Source organism: Talpa occidentalis, unplaced genomic scaffold (genome assembly GCF_014898055.3).
Source record: "Talpa occidentalis isolate TD23 unplaced genomic scaffold, MPIMG_talOcc4v2.1 talOcc4.5, whole genome shotgun sequence".
Lineage (NCBI taxonomy): Eukaryota > Metazoa > Chordata > Mammalia > Eulipotyphla > Talpidae > Talpa > Talpa occidentalis.
Window position 1 is genome coordinate 107068202 of NW_023604861.1, and position 22421 is coordinate 107090622.

The 22421-nt window shown below is 35.1% G+C and overlaps 1 long non-coding RNA gene across 1 annotated transcript in view; it reads right to left on the reverse strand.

Annotated features, from left to right (window-relative positions):
- Positions 1 to 11118: 11118 nt before the first annotated feature.
- Positions 11119 to 22421, reverse strand: part of LOC129146985 (uncharacterized) — a 216428-nt gene continuing 205125 nt past the window's right edge. The window contains exon 4 of the long non-coding RNA XR_008554433.1: positions 11119 to 11208. This is a non-coding gene — a long non-coding RNA (uncharacterized LOC129146985). The remainder of the gene's footprint in view (positions 11209 to 22421) is intronic.

Genomic DNA, 22421 nt, shown 5'->3' on the forward strand with positions numbered 1-22421 from the left:
TAGATTCTTTGCCTTTCCTGTATTGTTTCCTAGTTTTATTAAAGTTCCTTCCCGTTAAAGTCTCACATGTTTTTGTTTTGATGTGTCGGATGGCAGAACCCATTTAGAATAGGCAGGTTTGCAGGGTTTGGGCTGCCCCTCTCCCTGTCCTGTAACAAAACCTTTCCCAGCATGAACCCAAGTGTTAACAGGGCAGGGAGAGGGGCACCCAGACCCTGCAAACCTGCCTGCTCTAAAAAGGTTCTGCCATCCGCCCCATCAACACAAAACAAATGAGACTTTAGTGAAAAGGAACTTTAATACAATTAGTAAACAATACAGGAAAGGCAAAGAATATAGTTTCTAAATTAAACACCCAAAATCACCCATCCCTTTGTGGGTAAAAGTCCACCAAGCAGGATTGGCCCAGAACAAGGCCCCAGAGCCTGCCACAAGTCTAAAATATTTTCCAGCGGAGACCCACAGAAAAGGATCAGAAACAACCTTTTCCTTCCTCTGGGAGGAAAAGAGCAAAATCAAAATCAAGACAAAAACCGCCACTGTCACCTCCCCACAAGTCTCACCCACATCTGTGTCAACCAGTCCACGACCAAAAGGCAAGCATAGTTTCTTCACGTCTCTCTGCTCCATGTGCCTCCTCCAGGTCTCCTCCTGGCTCTCCATCCTACTTCCTTCCTTCCTCAGTCTCCTCTGCAGCTTCTTTTCTCCCTGCTCAGCTCCACCCGCCTTTTGGGTGGTGCAGGAAACCTGGAAACTCCCCCTTTCATGGGGACCACCCTGTTACACAAGGATCCTGCACTCCAAACCCACAGACTCCAAAAACAACATCAAGTGGAGCAGTAGGCAAGACAGGAGAAGACTGCTGCACCATGTGGGTAGCTTCCTGGCTGGTGGGATATTGAACTCGTGTCGCAGTGGCTGAGAATTGCTTCATAGTGCTGTGACTTAACCCCTTTCGCCACCAGGGAGGCCCCTAAAAGATTTGAATCCAGGCTTTCTGCTTCCAGAATCTGGGCAATTGGCAACCAAACTATAATACTGAGTATTTCATATAGTATCTAGGCCCATAAATGTTATCTTTGGTTGCTATCAGTGGTAAGTCATTAGAGACCTATAAATAACACTGTTGTTCCTTTCATGAGTTCAAAATCAGTGAAAAGATAAACATAAAGGTCAAATGGAAACCTGAATGTTATTGAAAACATCACTGGAAAACATGACTTTAGAGCTCTAGCTAAGTAAATGTGATACTATTTTATTCTTGGATTAATAATGATTCTTCACCTGGATAATAAAGGGCTGCCAGAAGAGGCAGTTTCCTACCACACAGCAGAAAGGGAACCAGAATGCATTGGCTCTGTGAATAGGTAGGCGGCTCTAGGTGATCTCACTAGGAATGAGGAGGGCTAGGAGTTCTCCTGCTTCACATTCCTCCTCTATCACAGAAGGACACAAGGGACTCTCTGGAGTGCTGTCAGAGTAAACAGGAGAAGAAGAAAATTGTTCTTCAATCCATGAATAGTAGAGAAAAAAAAAAGACAGCTCCCTGTGCTTTTGTTATTCTCCTTTCATTTAATTTAAAGCTGTGACTTATCAGGAAACCATTTAGTGCTCTCAGACTAAATGGAAAATTCAAGCCCCTAGCACCCTGATAAAGTTCATTGTTTCAAATAAGTAAGTGCATCCTTTTCAGAGGCAATTTTACCACTCTTGAGACCAAGTTACACAAGTCTGCTGTTTTTAGACTTCCCTCAAGGATGAGGTTAAAGGGTAGGTATGGGTTGACTAGACTTTTAGCCTCTAGCTCTTAGCAGAATCCACAATTCACACTGAGTCCTTTCCTTGAGGACTCAGCAGCTCAAATTCCTTTCTTTCAAGGGTTTACAGCAGCACCTCAGAGGCATTGTGATAATTTTTTCCCCATGAGGTTTGCTGTATTATTACTTCCATCTTAGATGTCTTTAATGCTATGCATCTGCATGCATAATTGTTTTAGAGGATAATCAATTGTTTTGACAATTATAGGGCAAGACTTTCAATACAGAGCAGCATTAAATTTGGGGTTAGTAAAACAACTAGAGCTAGGCTTTGAAAGTGCATATAATATCTAGGTCTAACACTTGCTTAGTGGCTTATTGTTTTAAAGATTGGACTTGAGATCCAATCACCTTTTGGTTCACATCCTCAATATAATGGCATCATCTAGCACACCATTGCAGACTTCCTGGCTTCATGTCTCTAGGTTCACTGCCAGACTTTCTGTGAAACAAAAATCACTTAATTTGACGAAATGTTGCAGTTGTGAACATATCCATCTGACTCTTGTGTAAATGTATCTCAGGGAAACAAATAAGAATCAACTCTAAGGAGGAGATATTTTACCCCATAATTATGGCCTTATGCCATAATTACGGTACTTCCAAAGACAGCTGTGTTGACGTGATCAACAGACCAATTCCTCTGTTAATGAAGGTGGTTTATAGTTATTCATTCTAATAGATATAATCTTACATGAGCTAGAAGATAGAAGTCTAGTAATGGTATCTAGAACAAGATCATCACTCCTTCCATTTTTCCCTCCAGGTAGGGCTAATGGCTCCACCCCCGCCCCACACTCTACCCCCAATATATGCAGTCCTATAAAGGCAGTGCCCCTGCCTCACAGCCATCCACAGCTCTTTCATCAGTTGGGCCAGTAGCAGCATAAATTACTCCATTTCAGTTATACCCATTTCCTTCCAATGTAATGTATTATTACATTATTAATACATCTAACAAAAACTCCAAGAAGTTACATCATTTGGCCAAGATTACATGTATTCTGTGGTAAAACTGAGAATAAAACCCACAGGTTTGGGACCCACTATGCCAGGAATTTATCTTGAACTAACTATATCCAACTTGTCACATATAAAACTTGCCTCAGGATATTAAATCACAATCCTGGTGCAGAGATTGAACATTAATATACAGAAACCCTAATTAAATGATGTTAAGTGGGCTAGAGAGGGTGCCAGACATGTATAAACAAGCAAGGTACAGGGCCTAACATGCTTTGCACCTCCCACAGGAGGTAGTTTATGTTCCCCTCTGGCAGAACTGAGAGGGAGCTCTTCCAGAGAATCTACAAGGTGATGTTAGCATTGGATTTGGGGAAGTGCACATGGGTCTCTCATGAATGCAGATTTCTATTCTGTCCTGTTGTTTGTTTCCAAATAAACACATCATATTGTTGAAATAACTGATTGCTTTTGTTTGAGGTAAACAAGTGCTCATAAACTTTATAAAATAAAAACTCATTGACTTGAGAAAGGTAGAAGCTAACTTTCTATAGCTTAGTTGAATGTGTGACTTGAGTTAGTTGAGAGAGAATGGGAAAGAATGGTTCTTTTTATCTAAATCATGCCTATACCTTGTATTAGAGCTCTCAAGTCAAAAGAACATTGGTCTTCCAAATTATAATTTCTTAGAAACTCTCAAATTTCATCTTACCCCATCTAATAGAAAGTAATAGTTTCTTGAGAAGAAGAAACTTAGGGCCTCTCTGGAGGTGCAAGTGTTAAAGTCTCAGCACTATCAAATTATCATTAGCCACTGTGGCTTGAGTTCTATACCCTGCCACAGAGCTTTCCCACATGGTACTGAAGACCACTCCCGTCTTGCCCTCTGCTCCCCTCAGCAGTGTATTTCAGTAGATCTGCTTATTCTGCTCCCCACTCTGTCTCTGATGAATCCTCTCCCTAACCCCTGCACCTCTGGCCTACATCTAGTTCTTGTATGCATAAATAAATAAAATGAATCTTTGTTTAAAAAGAAGAAATTTAATGCAGTCTAGATATAGTCTACAAATTATATTTTTTCCAGTTGCTTCATGAACTATTTTTTCCATTAAGAATTGCTTGTGAATTTGAATATACTCCTATGCACAAATGATTGGTAAATATATATTGCTCCACTTTAATAAGTATTTACTTCTTGGACATCTTTAATAAATGAATACTTTACATACTTGATTCCAAGTGTTAAAATTGTGAATGAGGAATTGCAGCACACCCTGATACAGCAGAGAAGGTCATAAAGCATATGGCTTGTTAAACAATTAGTCTGGCTCCAGCACACTTTCTGAAATTCATTTGTTTAGTTGTACAATTGAGATTTTTCTCTCTCTTTCTCTATCTTTGCAAATATTGCTCACTCTACGTGGACAAACAGGACAGATTTCACAAGGGTGTTGAGGTAAAACAACAGTTTGGGGGGCACAGCAGAAAGGATCTAAATGCCTAGTCAACAGGAATTGGAAATGGCAGATTTTTGTGGCTTCTAGTGATACAGTGGTTTAATAGCTGGACTCTCTGGAGAGAGGGCAAAACTGTTGAGAAGTGAATTGATGTCTGATTGTGAGTAAGTTGTACTCAACTTGAAACCAGGATAGAGGAGAGGACATAGAGAAGAGACCAACAGGGAGAAAGTAAGAAATAGGAACATTTGAGAGGGGTTTGGAACTGAACAAAGGATGGAATAGAGAGATAATACTTAAGAATCTACAAGTCCAACATACACAAATGAACTCAGTGTCAAGTTTTGACTCCCCAGAAAGGCTATTAGCTGCTCAAAAGCAGTGAACAGTATCTCACAGTTCTCTTCTATTCTTCATAGTACGTACCTTGGCACAAGGCATAATTATTTTACAAATAATTGCTGCTTTATTGAGTATCTTCCCAGGAAAATGTAAAAGAGTTTACCAATGAGAACTTAAATGACTGACTCTTTTTGAAAAACATTTTTCAGATTATAAAATGAAAATATTCATAGTTTAGTCACCAAGCGCTTTCCTTCTCTCTAATTATTATAAATCATAGCCTGAACATTTGAATTATTCAAGTTTTCAGTTTTTTTCCTAACTTCCTCCAGCATGAAATCCAATCAAGCATTTACTTGCTGCTGTTTTCTACATCCGCCTCCAAGCACCAATTGTAACATATATACTAATTATGATTATTTCTAATGATTGCTTCAAGTTGTTTTTAATACACAGTTGTTTTAGTACAAGTTGTTTTTAATACAAAGCTCTAGATTAGCATGGCATATCCCATTATTTATAATTGCATCAGTTATGTTTCTACCAGCTTCCAAAAATAATTAAACATTCTTTTTGATAGGTAGTCAGGCAGTATTAACCTATTGTAGCAATTGACAGCTAATGGTCCTCTCTCACTTGACCTTGTCCAGAATCCAGTTAGCCTCTTCCTTAACACTTAGAAAACACAAAATTCTTTGTAATTTTTTTATCTTGTGATTCCCACTACTGTATGAACTCCATGCTCCTCTTTCTCCAAGGCTCTATCATTTTGACTTTGGGCAGTGACAAGACCCCTCTGCTAGTTGTCTGGATGGGAAACCTGACTACAGGGATCATTTGTTTTATCTGGTGTTATACATTTTTCAAAATCATTTTGTCTGGGTCACCTGTCTTCAATTCCTTCCCCAAACTAACAAATTTCCAGTGTCCCAAACTTTTGCTCAAAATATATATTTTGGAAGGTCTTAGCCTGTGAGTTGAGGATGAGCTTTAAATTTCTCTGATACATTGTCCCTCTAGCTATAAATTTTGTGTCTGAAAGACTTTCTGGAAAGTTGAAATCATCTGCCATTAACTCAGATGCTTTGCCTATGACCTCTATTTTTTCTCAGTTAACCTCATATGCTGAACAATATCACTTGCTCCTGGCTATCTCTTATTTCCCAGGTTGATCCACATTTTTATTAAACTCAGGATTTGAGAATTCTTTTTTGGACTGTAATTATTTCTGCATGATTGTTTCTCTATCCCCAGTGTAGGTCACTTTTTACTTTGCACTGGAGCTACCTGAATAAAACAATTTTGCTTTTTAGGCCTTTGAATGGAAAATATCTTTCATTATCAATTTCAAAATGTAGTCTGAGCATTAAGTAAGACATTCATGGCTATTCAATATGGAGGTTAGATTTTTGTCAACTTCAGACTTTTGGAGAGAACTTTGAAGTTAAGAATAAAGATATTAGGACAAAAAAAAAAAAAACAAAAACAAAAAACCTATAGAGTTTTTAAACATTGTAGTGTCATAGCTTTAGAGCATGCAAAATCAATTATCTCAAGCCATCACAAAAATTCTGTATATGGTCCAGTATATTTGCTTTAAGAAGGCAATATAGTACTTAATATACTTTAAAATGCTCCCATTGTTAATGTTTACAAAACTTTAAAGTTGTGTTAACATGTGAATAATAATAGTTACTCTTCTTCAGATCCTACTATTAGACAGTTACTTAAGTATATTGTCCCATTAAATCCAGTCAACAAGGTAGATGTTACTTTCTTGAATCCGTAAATGAGGAGATGGCTCTGTGAAAAATAAGTATTTGGGCTTCTCTAGTGGCAAAAGGGGTTAAGACGCAACCTATGAAGCTGTCTGCAGCTGCTGCAAAGCGAGTTCAACAGGCCAGGGAGATAACCACATGGTGCAGCAGACCTTTCCTGACTCACCCATTTCTCCCTTCAGCAGTGTATTTCAGTCAATCTGCCTGTTCTGTTCCCCACTCTCTGGCGAATCCTCTTACCCCCCACACCTCTGGCCTGTACCCCAGTTCTTGTATGCATGAATAAATAAATCTTTAAAAAGAAAAAAAAAAAAAGAAAAAGAAGTATTTGTCTTTCTTATCTGCAGAGCTAGTTGGAAGTCTTTGTATAGATATCCAAGCTCCTTGGGAAAAGATTGTTCAGAAAAATTTTGAATGTGTTCTAATAGTGTTTATTTTTATTTTTATTTTTTAAATATTTACTTTCTTTTTTTTTTAAGATTTATTTATTTATTCATACAAGCACTGAATTCATACAAGCACAGAATTCACCAGAGCCAGAGTGGGGAACAGAACAGGCAGACTGACAAAGTACACTGCTGAGGGGAGCAGCGGGCAGCAGGAGAGGTCTGTGCACCATGTGGGACCCTCGCCCGGCAGCCGAGGATCGAACTGGCGCTGTAGAGGCTGCGGGCAGCTTCGCAACCCAGCACTCAACTGCTGCGCCACTGGGGAGGCCCTAGTGTTTCTTTTTAAATGTCTGGGCTTATTAAAGTCCTTTGCAGAATTCTTTAGCAGTTAGACCATTTTTCATAATTCTGATAAGACAAAGAACTTTGTTCTCTAAATAGAAATAAAAGATCCCTCATCAGCTTGTACTAGCATTTCTCCATGTCTACCAAGAGCCAGATAGGTTGGTAAAGATAAGATGTGGGGAGGACCAGCTTTCTCTCAGTTTGGTTTTTCTTTTGAGATCATGTAACCCCATTCTGGACCTTCAAACTATATGTCATTTTTCTTGATGATAGTGGGTAAATGAACCACCAAGGAAAGGGCACATGTTTTCTATAGTTAATCAAACCCCACTATTGAGATGTAGAAATTTAGTGTGTGTGTGTGTGTGTGTGTGTGTGTGTACATGCATATGCAGCCAGTATGAGAGAGACCTACTCTTAATATATAACTCATACATTACAGCTTAAAATCAATAACTTGACATTCAGAATATTTCTCTCATAGAATTTGATTTGCTGGAAATAATTCAGCTATATGAATCCACAAGTTGGGAGAAGTATATAGTTGCAAGTATATAGTTGTCCCTAGGCATCCAGGTTATTGAAACAGAGACTTTTCTCTGTAGAAGAGAATTTTCTTTATAACTTTAGTTTAAATGTCATATGCACACTGTAATTTCATATGCAGACTGTAATTTCTTACATACATAAATAATAGAATTTATCTTAAAACTTTGTTCTGAATTAATACTAAAATTTGGAAAAGAGGATGGGGTGGAAGGGAGAAGTCAAAGATAAGACCTTTGAATAACAATGTTTAGGAATATAAGAGCAAGTCAGAAGAACTAGGATATCAACCAACTGAAAACACTGATTGCATGAGGCTTAATTTCAAAATATTTGTTTGTGGCCTGCCTTGTTCATTTGCAGGTTTTCTGCAGTTTAGTTTCTAAAGTTCTCCAAGGAAAAAAAAGAATAAGGTCGTTCTCTCAAGATACTCATGTGTTGGTCATCTAGTATTTTAAAGTTTTGTTGTTTTTTTTTTCTTAGTAAATCATTAAAGAGCAAGAAGAGCAAGGTTGTACTTTTCCTCCATTATCAGTGCAAAGAAAGAAGATGAGGAAGAAAAAGAAAATAAGAATGTGACTTGATTGCTAAAATTGTTCTTTTGCCATTTAGTTTTGATTGGATTGCCATAAAGAATAAGATACTGATAGAAATCATATATAAAATATTAACTTATAAATGAGACTTTAGTTGGTTAAGAAAAAACTCAATTTAAAAACCAAGTGTATTCTAACAGGGTATATGGATTATTAACTTCATAAACATGAAACTGAAGAAGGCATGTTTGACCAGTTTAGTCAATCTGGCATTAAATGTTCTTCCAAAAACATAATCCAAAGAGCTGCTGAATTAACATGATGCTTGTGACAAAGGAAGCAGGAAAGTCAACACCAGTGATAAGAACAAATATGATCTTAGAATCAATATATCTATAAATGTTGATCATTTTTAGATTAAATCCAAGGATTCCATGACCAGTCATTGACTTCCACTAATTAATTGATAATTAGATAGAGTCCTTCAGCTATTATGATTTGGGAAATAATTATATTATACTTCATAGTCTAGGAAGATAGCAAGAATGTCCAGAAGGAAAGTGTAGGTTACACGACAATCCATAAACTTATGCCATGTCTTTATCTATCTTTGGAGTAGTGAAATTCTTTTTGACTTTACTGCAACTTTTTGCATGATGAGAACATAGTTGGATGGCTCTTGGTATGAATCATTTACTGCCACTTCATCTATTACCATTAATTCACTAGATAAACTCTGAAGAACAGATTTATGATTTGATTTTTGTCTTCATATGTTAAAATTGATCTATTTCTGGCAGGTTATATCCAGACATAAGTGTTATGGATCAACTAGGCTCAATCCCCAATACAATACAAAGAGAACATCTCATCACTCTGCATGTCTGCCCAGGTACAGTGTTGAGACAGTTACTCTCAACAAAACAAACACATATCTATTGCAAATAGAGTAACATTTTCCCCTGAAGTATCATTTCATATTCATATTTATTTTATTAATACAAATATATTTTTTCCCAATTGTATGTTCATGCCAGACAGTTTGAGGATTAACTTTTTTTAGGGTATGAAAATTCAGTTATGCACACTAAAAATAAGCATGATTTAGTCCCGAATGTAATAAAATAGTTTGTCACTTTTCTGAGACTTTTTAAGAGTTGAAGTCCTGTATGGCTGAGAAGACATTGCAGGCATTAGACAAAAATGTTTAAGAATTCCTTCTTACTATGGATAACATTTTGCTGCTCTTATGTCCATAGATGTGTAGTGGAGGGAATATTTTTGCTCTACCTTTTTCTACTCTTTAACTGTCTAATAATTAAGTTGAAATAAGACACATTAACAGGAGGAAAAAAATTGATTTCATATGTATATTAAAGCCCATAAAAACCTGTGTCTCCCTCGCAGGTAATTGCAGTTTATATGGCATCCTGAGCTAAGGAGAAGAGGAATAAGGCCTGGTGCTTCAGGATGAAGGAAGACAATAAGAAGATAGGAAGAGCAAATGATTGGTAATCAAATATTTTTCATGCCATTCAGAGAAAAAGGAGCACAGAGAGGATTTTAAACAAACCTTGCTGAGTTCTCTCCTGTCTACCACAATTAGCTCAAATTCTTTGTAGCTAATTCTAGTGATAGAGTGCTTCAAGAAACAGACCCTCTATATAAATTACTTTACATAGCTAAAAGAAAGGTAAGAAAAAAATATTCCTGAGTTTGCCAGGTCTTAATTGCCTTCAGCTCAAAACAGTCCACATACCGAAAATACCCATTTTGGGATGGCCTATTTGCTCCTCCGCAATTCAAAGCATAGGCTTTTATAATGGTTATGGATAATTTTACAAAATACATAATAAGAATGATGTAATCAACTGCTAGCATACTGAAAGCTGGACATTTTATAAAGCATTATATACAGAAACTTTTGAAATAGGTGCTACTCTAATAGAAAATTGAGAGTTAGAAAGGTCTCATGTAGAAAAATCAAGGTAACTATCTGACTTCAGAGTTCAAATTCTGAATCTTTATGAAATGACAATATTAGCTAACACTTACAGAGCTAATATTATGTGCTGCTTTTAATCTATGTTATTTTTATGTATTTATTCATGATTTACTTATAATCCTTACAACAACTCTATGGAGATAGGTAGTAGTATTTCTATTTTATAGATAAGAAATTTAAGTTAAAGGGAGTTATATAGCTTTCCCAATTCCAGGCACTAAGCAAGTTGTGGTTTCAGAATTAGATCTATGCAGTCTGATTCTAGAGCCCCCATAATTAACCACTATGTTTCACCACCTGGAATTTTCTAAATTCACTGGAGCTTGATGACTAAAAATTTTGACCCAGCAAGAATGTGCATTGTTGTTTGTTGACTGTGTCCTTGCATTTTCTTGCAGAACAAGAGAGCTGTGCTTATCAAACCCCACCCACTGGAGTGCAGAAATTCAAGTGGTTCAAGTAATTTAATTTCTCAAAACTTCATTTAAAGCAATAAGTAATTCATAAGTGCCACTGACAATGGTCCTATGAAACTCCTCAAATGAAAAGACAAAATGACTTCTTTGAACCCTGGTTAGCACTCTTATGTCTCTTTCCCATTTCTAGGACAACTTAATTGACTATTATAGGGAGTCAAACTTGTCTAACAGAAAGGGAAAACCTTTATCATATGTTGGTCTAGCAATGAAGAAGCCCTAGTCTTGTCATAACCTTGTCTTGACCTTTTTATGATCTTGCAGTCTCCATAAGTCCTTTTATCTAGCAAATCTTCCAAATATATATTGAATCGCTGTCTCTAGGTTTTGTAATAAAAATTAACCAAAAAAATCCATGAATTTTCTCCTCCCTTGATTTACATGTTTGAGTACTTGTTCCTTAAAGTCAAATGCCTCCTCTATGGAGCTAATTCACAGGTTTGACCCATACTACTTACTGTTTGTGCTACAGTCTTGACATTTGTATCACTTCACAATGTTCTTTTTTCCAAGGAATCTTAGTACTTTTCTATTCTGGAAAGCTAGTACATTTCCTAGAAGGTAAAACACACATTAAAAAAAACAAGATAGTTGATCAAGAAACTTTCCTTTCCTGAATGTTTTTAATCAGATCTCCAGTTTTCATTTCAATTTTCAAACAAATGATTATCATTTTCTATATACCTTAGAGGATGGTAATTCCTTTGATTACTAGAGGCATTTTTGAAGTGTTTCTGCATAATTCAAACTGAATGTAGTATTCAGAAACTGGCATTATCAGGGTATATGTATTAATTATTCATATGCAAATTAAGAATCATGGGACCTAGCACCACTGGAATATGTAACTTTTGCTGCCTTTTCTAAAGTAGTAGATTTCTTATACCTCTGTGTTAAAATTTCTTTGTATAACATTTTCCAGTTTACCAAACAAATGGCTAATCATATTAAAATCTTAACTTCTGCATTAGCGAAGGCAATTACAAATATAAGAATGTGGAAATTGTTAATGTAAAATGATTATACTTTATGGTTCATCTTTTTCAGTTCCCGGAAGCAGAAGTATATGTCTTTTTGGATGTTTTTCCTTTGTGAATTATATATTTCAAACATTTCACCTCTAAGGCTACTTTTCTCATACTTGAACATTTTCTATTTATACCCATTGATTTTTCCCTAAAGTAATATACAGAGAAACATAATTCGAACCTAAAGATACAATAAGTGTTCACCTGATCATCACTTCCAACCTTACAATCCTCATTTCTACTGTGTGACCTCTTCACTGATGGAGAACAAGGGAATATAGATAAAGACAGAGGAGTAATCATTAAAAGCAGCAGTCTCAGGATACATTACATTTTAAATATCAAAAGCAGACTTTGAAGTAGATTTAGAGGTGAAACTCTTCACTTGAACTTTGGAACCAGAACGATGTCTCATTCTTTACATAATGAGTCATCATAGACCATGAGTCCCGGAGACAGGGAATAATAACAGGAGATGCTTTAGCCTGTATCCCTGGAATACTTACATGACAATCTCCAACTCTAAGTCAAGGATAACAAGAAGGGAAAGAATGTTAGAATATCAGCTTGTGAAACTTCTGTTTCAAGCAGATATATTTACAGAAATGCTGGATAGTAACTGGACTCACTGTTCACCTATATGGAGTTTACCTAAATAGAAGTTGGTCTTTGACGTCAATATAACTGTTGTTCTACTTTGTATACGCATTCCCTCTCCCCTTAAGGTGCCTTTGCCAATTCCCCAAATCTTTAGCCACATTAACTTCCCTTCTTTCACCACCATTCTCCTATGAAAACCTATACTTCAAAAAGATTCATATTTAGACATTTAGAGTAAAAATCAGATTGAACACATAACAAAAAAGAAAATATCTTCAAAAATAAAAAAGGAAGGGAAGAGGTAAAAATGTGTTGTTTTTATTGTATGAAGGCCTTAAGTTATCAGATTCTCATCAACAGATCACAATTTCCTTCCTGAGGTTTTGGAGTTAAAGGTTAACTTTAACAATTGAAAAGTGCACCCCAAACACTCCAAACATGAGGTGCTCTGACATGATTTTTGTTGTGTGTTGTTTCCAGTATTATATCTTGCATTTTCCCTGAGATTTTGTGGAGATTGCATTAGTTTAATTTTTTTTTGAATATCGCCGATATCAAAAGTACAGCTGTGCTTTGATTTACCCCATAACTAGACACAATGTCTACAAGCAATGTGAACTGGAGAGAGGAACAATTAGCTACTGCATATTATCCCTGAAGCTACTTTTCTCCTAGTTGTTTCTTGTATCATGGTTATCAGAGAAATTACTTCCTCCTGTCTAGTGTATAGCTGCCATATCTTGGTCCCTGTGGCACAAATGTGTAATAAAATGGTCTTGGGGTGTTAGGATTTTATAGGTAGGAAAACAAAGCATTTGATTAGATCCCTAAAATAAAGGCATTAATTTTATGTATATGATATCTTGTCTGAAAGCTACCACAGCGGATATTTGCAATTTCTGACAGGACTTTTCAAATGATGTCTTTGAATGTATTTTCAGTGGTGAGATGAAAACGTTTGAATTTGTGTTTCAGTCACTCTTTTAAAATGGGATAGAATCCTCATCATGTAAAATGTGGTTCAGATGTCAATACTGATGATACTACACACATACCAAATAGGTACGAAGAGGTTTACTACTACATAATGAGTTCTCTAGGGAGAACAGGGTGACTTCTAAGCAAGTCAAAAGTTTCTAGAAAGAGCAGCAAAGGAGACTGTCTTGGGATTTATGATGGCAGTTAAGAAGGATGGCTTGGGATGAAGAAATGGGGTGAGTGCCAGCAGGGCTGGTGTGGTTTAAACTTCTTGTAAGAGGAGCACTGGTTTTCCTTATCCACACTCAGTGTAGGGCAGAAGGCGGAGGCAGGGCTACAGCTTAATGACTGCAAGAGTCAGGCATCTAAAATGAAATAAGACTTTATCGTAATTTGCATATAATATTCTCTTTGTAATGAGTATTTGGTATCAACTTACTGATCATAATTTCCAAGGTTTCTAGAATTCATTCATTTTCATTAGTCTTCTTACCTAACTGTTGACTAAGACTGATATTTTTTTAATAGATGGGGTATTTATTAATACAGCTTATCAAATAGAAATAAATGATGTGCAAGTTGTTCTCCATAATAATGATTAGCTTACTGTACTATTTTTAATTTTTAGACTGTCTATTTTTGCCTATGTTAATATAAAGCATTGCTTTTTAAACTTTGGTGTGCCTAAAAATCACCTAAAATTATTGTTAAAAAACAGAATGCTGGGCCTCCCCCGTAGCATAAGGGTTAAGTCTCAGAGCTATCACCACCAAGCACTGAGTTTGATCCCTGGCCAGGGAGCTAACCCACATAAGGTACAGCAGACCTCTCCTGTCTCAACCACTGTTCCTGTTAGCAGTGTATTTCAATAGATCCACCTGTTCTGCTCCCCACATTATCTATGGTGAATTCTCTCACCCCTACACCTTTAGCCAACACCCCAGTTCTTCTATGCATAAATAAACAAAATCCTTAAAAATAAAACAAAACAAAACAAAACAAAACAGAATGCTTGACCCCATCCCCAGAGGTTCTAACTTAACAGGTCTAAGGTAGGACTTAAGATTTCTAGCAAGTTCCTTGATAATGTTTACTCTGCTGATGTAGAGCCCACACTTCAAGAGGGAGGTTGAATAATATCTTTAATGACTAAACTACTGTTTAAATAGTCTGGGGATGAATAACAATTACAAATAACAAACAACAAAATTGGAACCCATGCTTCAGGGCCCCTGTCCACATGTGTAGATTTATTGAGAGGGCATACCCTTGTCAACTTTCACCAAGGAAGTGGATTCACAGACAATACAGAGACAAGTATTTAGAACAAAAGAACTGGAACATTTCAGGTGAGTTATAGTTGGAGAGTGGAGAGTGAACTGAGGAACTGAGATACAACTGTTAGATTTTTTTACAGAAGTTGCCTTCTGTCTACTCATAATGGTTTTTAGGGTTATACTTCATAGGGCACATAAGGGTTAATAAATGTTCATATACAGAAGGCAATGACCCAGAGACAATGATCCAGGCAGAGGAGGTCCTGGGAGTTTAAAGAACAGTAAGGTACTCTAGGGAGTCATCACAATTTTTATAACACCACGTTGATTCTCTTCTCCACTCTTAGGTTGTCTTTTTATTTTTCCTCAGTCTTCCTTCAGTCATACAAGAAAATGTATTTCTCCTTTGAATTATCTCTCCTTACAGAATTTGGGTTCTTTGTATGTGTGGTGAAGGTCAACAATATGTCTTAAAGATTTTCTTGTAACTATATACCTGTACAAACATGAAAATCAGTACTCAGTAAATGATAAATACCTTAGTAAATATTTTAAATAATCATAATAATCTAGTGAATTAAAGTAAATTGAAAGATGCATGTTTTCCTCAGTCCAACATTTTCAATTTTCACTTTAATTTTGGTCTAGACCTCATATTAGTATTACGACCTCCATGAAATCATGAGGCCAGAAGTCTAATTTGTTATCATCTAGGGACTCTTCCTCCATTCACAAGAATTAGGTATCTACTGCAGTATTTCTAGTACAGGACATATGCTGAAAGGGAAGGCTTTTAATCTGACATTACAGTTAAATTCAAAGTCAGACATGTTTTTTCACGTTGTATATTAGGATTCATATTTGAGTTTTTAAGTATATTTTTGCACAAAGGGCCAAAATGTGATATTTATATTACATTTTAAATCTTGAATTTGCTATGCAAATCCATTTCTACTAAAATATGAGATAATTATATGTAATTAACTTTTCCACATAAATGTCCCAAATTTTAGATCCTGACACAATGTACATTTTTAGTGTAAGAACTGTTTTGATTCATCAGAGGCATGTCAAGATCTAAGAATGTTTGTTGTCTCCCTAAATATAATCTACATAAATAACAATACAAAGGCAATTGAGTGTCAATTTATTGTAGATTTTAAATATTATTGGTCATAAGAGATATTCTTTCCAGTCTTTCTATCTTGATTTCCTCAGTATTTTTGTCTCAGTAAGTTTATCCTAACCTGAAACTGTGATCCTTTTCCTTGACTAATATTTTTCAGTGTTTATATATTGCCAAAAAAGTGACATCCAAATAAATTTCACATCATCCAATGCCCTTCACAATATAGCTTTTACCACTGTATTCATTCTTATCCCCCACCATTTGTCTCCTTATACTTCATATCTGAAAAATATTGAATTGAACTGCTTTACATTAAAAAAAAATGCTATTTCCAAATTCCTTTCCAATGAGTATATTATTACTTCCACTTGAAATTATTTTCATACTGAGCAACTACATATTTCTGAAACTTTCTTTCCATTTTTGTTCAAATGTTTTGCCTTCCTTGAAACATTATGCCACCTCTTATTCAATAAATGGTGCTGGGAAAACAGGGTCACTACATGCAAAAGAATGAAGCTTGACTACTACCTAACACCATGCACAAAAACCAACTCAACATGGTTTAAAGAACTAGACATAAAACCTGAAACCATAAAATATAGAGAAGGAAATATAGGCGAAACACTCCATGATATGCACATCAAAGACATCTTTACAGACACATCACCCAAAGCAGTGATAGTGAAGGAAAAGATAAACAGCTGGGACTACATCAAATTAAAGAGCTTCTGCACAGCAAAAGAGACAATAACAAAAACAAAGAGAAACCCCACTGACTGGGAGAACATTTTTGCACACAACACTAATGATAAAAATCACAAAAATCTACAAAGAGCGATGAGACTCAACAAAAACAAAGAAAATAATCCAGTCAAAAAATGGGCACAAGAGCTAAAAAGAAACTTCTCTGAAGAGGAAATGCAAATGGCCAAAAGGCATATGAAAAAAATGTTCAACATCACTTATAATCAGGGAAATGCAAATCAAAACTACAATGATACCATCTGACACCAGTGAGAATGGCACATATTAAAAGAACGAGCAACAACAAATGTTGGCAAGGTTGTGCAGAAAAGGAACTCTCCTGCACTGTTGGTGGGAGTGCAAACTGGTCCAACCACTATGGAGAGCTGTGTGGAGATTTCTGGACCTACTAAACATAGAGCTCCCATATGATCCAGCAATTCCACTCCTAGGTATTTACCCAAAGAACACAGGAACATCAATTTCAAAGAGCACCTGTACCCCTATGTTTACAGCAGCACTGTTTACAATAGCTAAGCTTTGGAAACAACCCAAATGCCCAAAAATGGATGACTGGATCAAGAAGATGTGGTACATATACACCATGGAATATTACTCAGCATTCAAAAAATTTGAATTTTGCAGCAATTTGCAGCAACATGGATGGCGCTGGGAGGGATCATGCTCAGCGAAATAAGCCAGAAATAAAAAGAAAAATACCGGATAGTCTCACTCATAGCAGGAATCTAGAAAACTTAAATAAGGGACCAAGAAAAAGAATAACTATAAGAAAGAAAATATCAAAATCAACAAACAACTATGAACCAGAGACACTCTATGGGGGGTGGAGGGCAGGGAAAGGAGGGAATGGGGTCAAAATAAGGGGGTTGTATTTGTATGGGGAATATAAAAATAAAATTTAAATAAAAAAAGAAACATTATGTCACCTCAACTGATAGATTAGTTTGTCTTTGTTTCCATGATTTTAGAATAAGTTCAATTTTTTCAAATAAGTATTTCAAATTTCAATAATTTCAGAAATTGAAAAATTTGAAAACATTTCTTTCACAATTTATATTGTGAAAAAGTTTTCTATGGTTTTATCAGATTTCTGCATGGTGTAGAACTTCTGAGCAAAGGGCATTGTAAAGATGTTTGTATAACAGACAGCCCTGAAAGCTTGATATTGTGCCCTTCAAAAGATAAAATCTCACTCTCTAGAGATGACTTCTTGCTCTCTGTCTGAGAAGATTTGTTTAATGAGTAATCTCTCTCTGTAGGAAAGTATGGGCAGGTGTGCCAACAGCCTTCAAGCGCTGAGTCACCTAATTTAGGTATCCTTTCCTATAATGCAAATCTACTTCAGGCACAGATAAACATTGACCTTCACTGCATTGCCCTGTTATATAGAGGCTTTGGAAACCAGAATTGATATTGTCCTTATTGCTGATTTTTGCTGAAAGTAATAAATTATGTGTGTTTCTGACCCAATGAATGGTGTACGTATAAGCACATGATACTGACAAGCTAACTCCTTAACTTTACAGTTTCTAACTTTATAAATTTGAGATCTGGCACAGTGCCTGAAATGCAGTAAATTTTTAATAAATATGTACTAACTGAATGGTTAGGCTTGTCAGTGAAGGCTAGAAAAAAAGACTTTCAGTGATATACCCAATATTATTTAAAAATGTGAATGATAGTGAAAGTAACCATAAAGATTACTGATATCCCATCTAATTCAGCATACTGGGATATTCACACCTTTCATTGTCTGGGGAGAATGCAAATGAAATTGGTCCTGTGGATATTGACCAGTTTTACATCTGTGATATGTATTTCCAGTATACATTATTACATATATATTACAATATACAAATATTATATACATTATTATCATTGTGCTTTAATACAAATGACATATCCTTAACATCATGAAGTTTTGTATAGTTTGTCTGTGTGTGCATGAAAGAACCATCCCATTTTGTTGTTTTTTTCTTTTCTTGGCATTTTTTGAATCTATACATCAGATAATGTCTATAATGATAGCAATATTTATTTCACCCTGTTTTTAGTATTGGCTACAGAATTGGTAACATTGAAATGGTGCTGGAAAAAATGTATACATGGTCAAGTAGACAAAAGAACCTTCAATCCTGGGCAACCATTTGCATTGTAAATCTGAATAATACAGGTTGTAAGTTTGTAACATAAATAAATGAACATTTGTTTTTATACTTTTTAAAGGAAGTCTAAATATACTCAGCTTTGGAAATATCTTAGTAGAATTAGTCATACCCTTGTATGACATGCCCAGGCACCCAGAAGGCATGAACATTTGCACAGCTGCTGAGAAGATTCATACTACCGACTTCAAATCTTGCCAAAAGGAAACTTACTTCAGGAAACTGTGAATTTCTTTATTCCAAGTTCCTTTAAGTGTAAAAATGGAAAATAATTTTTCCACAGACGTTTTTTTTCAGAACATGAGATTAGAGTGAGAAAGTCCTTAATCACTGTTACTATACAGATTTATCCTTCTGTTAATGATAAATCAATCCAACAAAAATGGAAATTGAAATATGCAGAAAATGTGTTACACTGTAAAATAACAGCAATAAAAAATAACCACTTTAAAAAAACTAGTGACTATTCATATTTCATCAGTTTTTCACTAAAAATTTATCTATTACAGGATCCAATTCAGAATCTCAAATTGCATTTAGAAATCTGTCTTCTGAGTCTTCTCTAGAATGTAACAGTTCCTTAATCTTTCATTGTCTTTCATGACCTTGATATTTTTGAAGAGTACTAGTCTGATATTTTGTAGAATATTCTTCATTTGGTATTACTGTGTGATGTTTTCCATGATTAGACTGACTGATATGCATATATCTGTACATGCCATATATTACTGGAAAGAATACCACAGAGTTGATATGACCTCATTTCATCATATCATGTAGTAGATCATGATAATGTGTTTTTTACTAGTGATTTTTAATCTTGAATGTTTATAGTAGAGTCATCTAGGTTTCTTCACTCTATCATTAGTATTATACCTTTTATAATTAGGGAGATCCATATTTTAAGAAACATAATTTGAATTGATACAAATATCCCATTTCCTTATAAACTTTGACCTACTATTTTTTAGCATCTCTTGGTTGATTTTGCCTGTAGTCCACATTGCTGAAAATTTTACTTGTGATTTTATATTTTCCTTGTTTCTTCTATAAATATTAAATGGAATTCTTAAACTTTGTCCCATTCCATCTCTTATTTGTTTGTTTATTTATGCAGTTACTTATGGATATTTTATTTTTTGAGGTGTAATCCAGTATTATAAAAGTGCATTTTATTGCTCAAATGGTTCCATACTTTCCATTTGTATTTCCTTCAAGTCGATCCCTGTGCCTTTCAACCCTTGGCTTTTTTTCTTAGTACCAGAATAAGCTCTGGGATCATCTTATAGTTTCCCTGCCTGGGTCTGAAATCAATTACTTCGCCAAAGAGTCCAGATTCTTTTATTAGAGTATGGCAAATATCTTTTTAAAAATTAACTGATTTCATAAATATTTCACTTCAAGACTTTCTATAAGAATTTCCAAATGTTTCATTAAGTGAATGTGATTTTATTAAGATGTCTCATATGTTTCCATTAGAAAAAAAATAAATAGATTAACATAAATGAGGAGGTATCTGATATTGTGTTCTGTGAGACAATGTACTCTTCAAGAACCAAAGCAATAGGGAAAAAGAAAGATTATGATTTTCCAGAAGGGCAGTCAGTACTTCTTGAATTGTAACTTATAAAGCATACTGTGGGAAGTGCTACAATAAGTAAAAGATGTGACCACTGCCCTTAAGATGCTGTGCTGTCACAGTGAGATCAGGATAAGCATTTAACAAATGAATAAGAATTCAGGTACCATGGGATCACATAGATCACACACTACATTTTACTTCCATGTCTCAACATCATACATCTCCTTCCATTACTTTTATTGAATCTCCTCTATTGTCAAAGAAAGCCCAAGCTTTTGAGCAACATCTTAAATCCAATTTCCTCAAGAATTTTTCTTTCATGATTTGTTTATTCCTTCAATATTTATTGAATATCGACCATGGTAGCAACAAGGCAACTAATATATCTTCCTTGATTTTATGAAAATTTTAGGCCACAGGAACCCTACCTCCCTGACTAATCTAGCTCATACTGTCTTGTTTTGTTTTTGTATGTGTTTCATTTTTTAAATTCTGAAAATACCTATGTGAAGAAATAAACTTATGAGAATATGTGTAGTATTTTCTGTTTGCATTGTTTTCTGGTTAGTTCATGTTTGTTTACCTCAGCTAATCACCTTAGAAGCTTAATTTGTTTCAGTAAAAGGTCTGTATCATTATTTCTTGTATCCTCACAACACTGACCATATCAAATGCATCTACTAAACAGATTATAAGTCTCTTGGCTTCAAAAATCTGCTCTACCTTTTTAATTGCTAAAAAACTGATCGTACTTCATACTGGTATTGTGAGGATGAAATAAGCTTCCATATACGAGTAGCATTTTGAAAGGAACTTGGAACATAGTAAACATTTAATGTTATTAATTTTAAAGTGAATTTATGTGTAACATTGATATTATATATCACACAGAGCATGTATGATGTTATGGGTAGCACTGAAAAGGAGAGTTATGCAATCAGATTTGGATAACTGAATCTTAATTATGGACCAAATGCCAACATTACCCTTTGACTGACAACTCTTCTGTCTTTGTTCAATATTCTCAAACAAATTTAATTTTCTTTCTGCAAAAGCACTTGAAGAAATAGATTTTTAAATATAATTATTTTAAGTTGCTTATCATCCTTGAGTTCTACCTACTTAGTGAGAAATCAGTGCTGTTAGGCTCCAAAGGCAACAGGGAATGCCTTCATCCTTCTAGTTGCCTCCCTCCATAGGGTTTGGGCTGTCTGTCCAACTGAGAGTTTCAAAGATGCACAAAAATGGCATTAAATATTAAATGTCTTTTAATTATTGCTATTGAGTTTATTAACATACCAAAATATTTATAAAATATACTCAGAGTATGAAGAACAATCACATATTGCCTAATTTAAGCAAGCAAGAAATACCATGAATTTAAAGTCATTTGTGTGCCCTATCTTCATGCCATTGTTTTCCTTCTCTACCCAAAATACCATTTCCCCAATTTGTGATTTCATTATTTCACTATTTTCCTCATAGATTTAGAAATCATATTGTGTTCTTCAATTTGTCAAGTACTGCATAGTCTGTAACCTTGGATAAATGAAAAACATTCTGAATGTGTACTGTTGACTTCTTTTGTTCCCTAAAATAAAAATGTCAAAATTTATCCATTTTGCTATCTGCAACTATATTTTATTCATATTACTGCTATGAAAAAAATCTAATATATGACTATACCCTGGCTTATTTTTCCAATATATTAGTCATAGGAATTTTCTGTTCTTTTGAATTTGCTTTTGGTTTATCAGTCATCCTGTATGATTTTAGTACCAATGGATAAGGGCTTTATGGTGAAAGAGTAGAAGTAGTATTATAAGAATAAGTTATCCAGATCTATAACATACTGTGTTATACCATGTCTTTTATGACATGTAAAGTCTCTCATACTTTGCAAATGTAAGAATTTTTACTAAATTGGACAGGCTGATATTATAAGGTGTTAAGTTGTACCAGCTTCAATGTTTAGCTGAAGTCAGCCTCTTATTCAGAACCTGGGGTTGGGCAGTATGGACTGGATCCCCCTCCCTGGAAAAAAGGATATATGCAATTCCTTTCACTGAGAATTCTGATTGTCTCATCAAATAGAAATTTCAAACCAAGATTTTAATATGGGACTAGTTTCACATCTACCCAGTTGCCAATTTCCTTAATTATTTTTATTTTTTAAATTAATCTCTTTATTGCCTGAATTGGTTTTGTATCTTGTCACTATCTTTTTCTTCAATCACTAC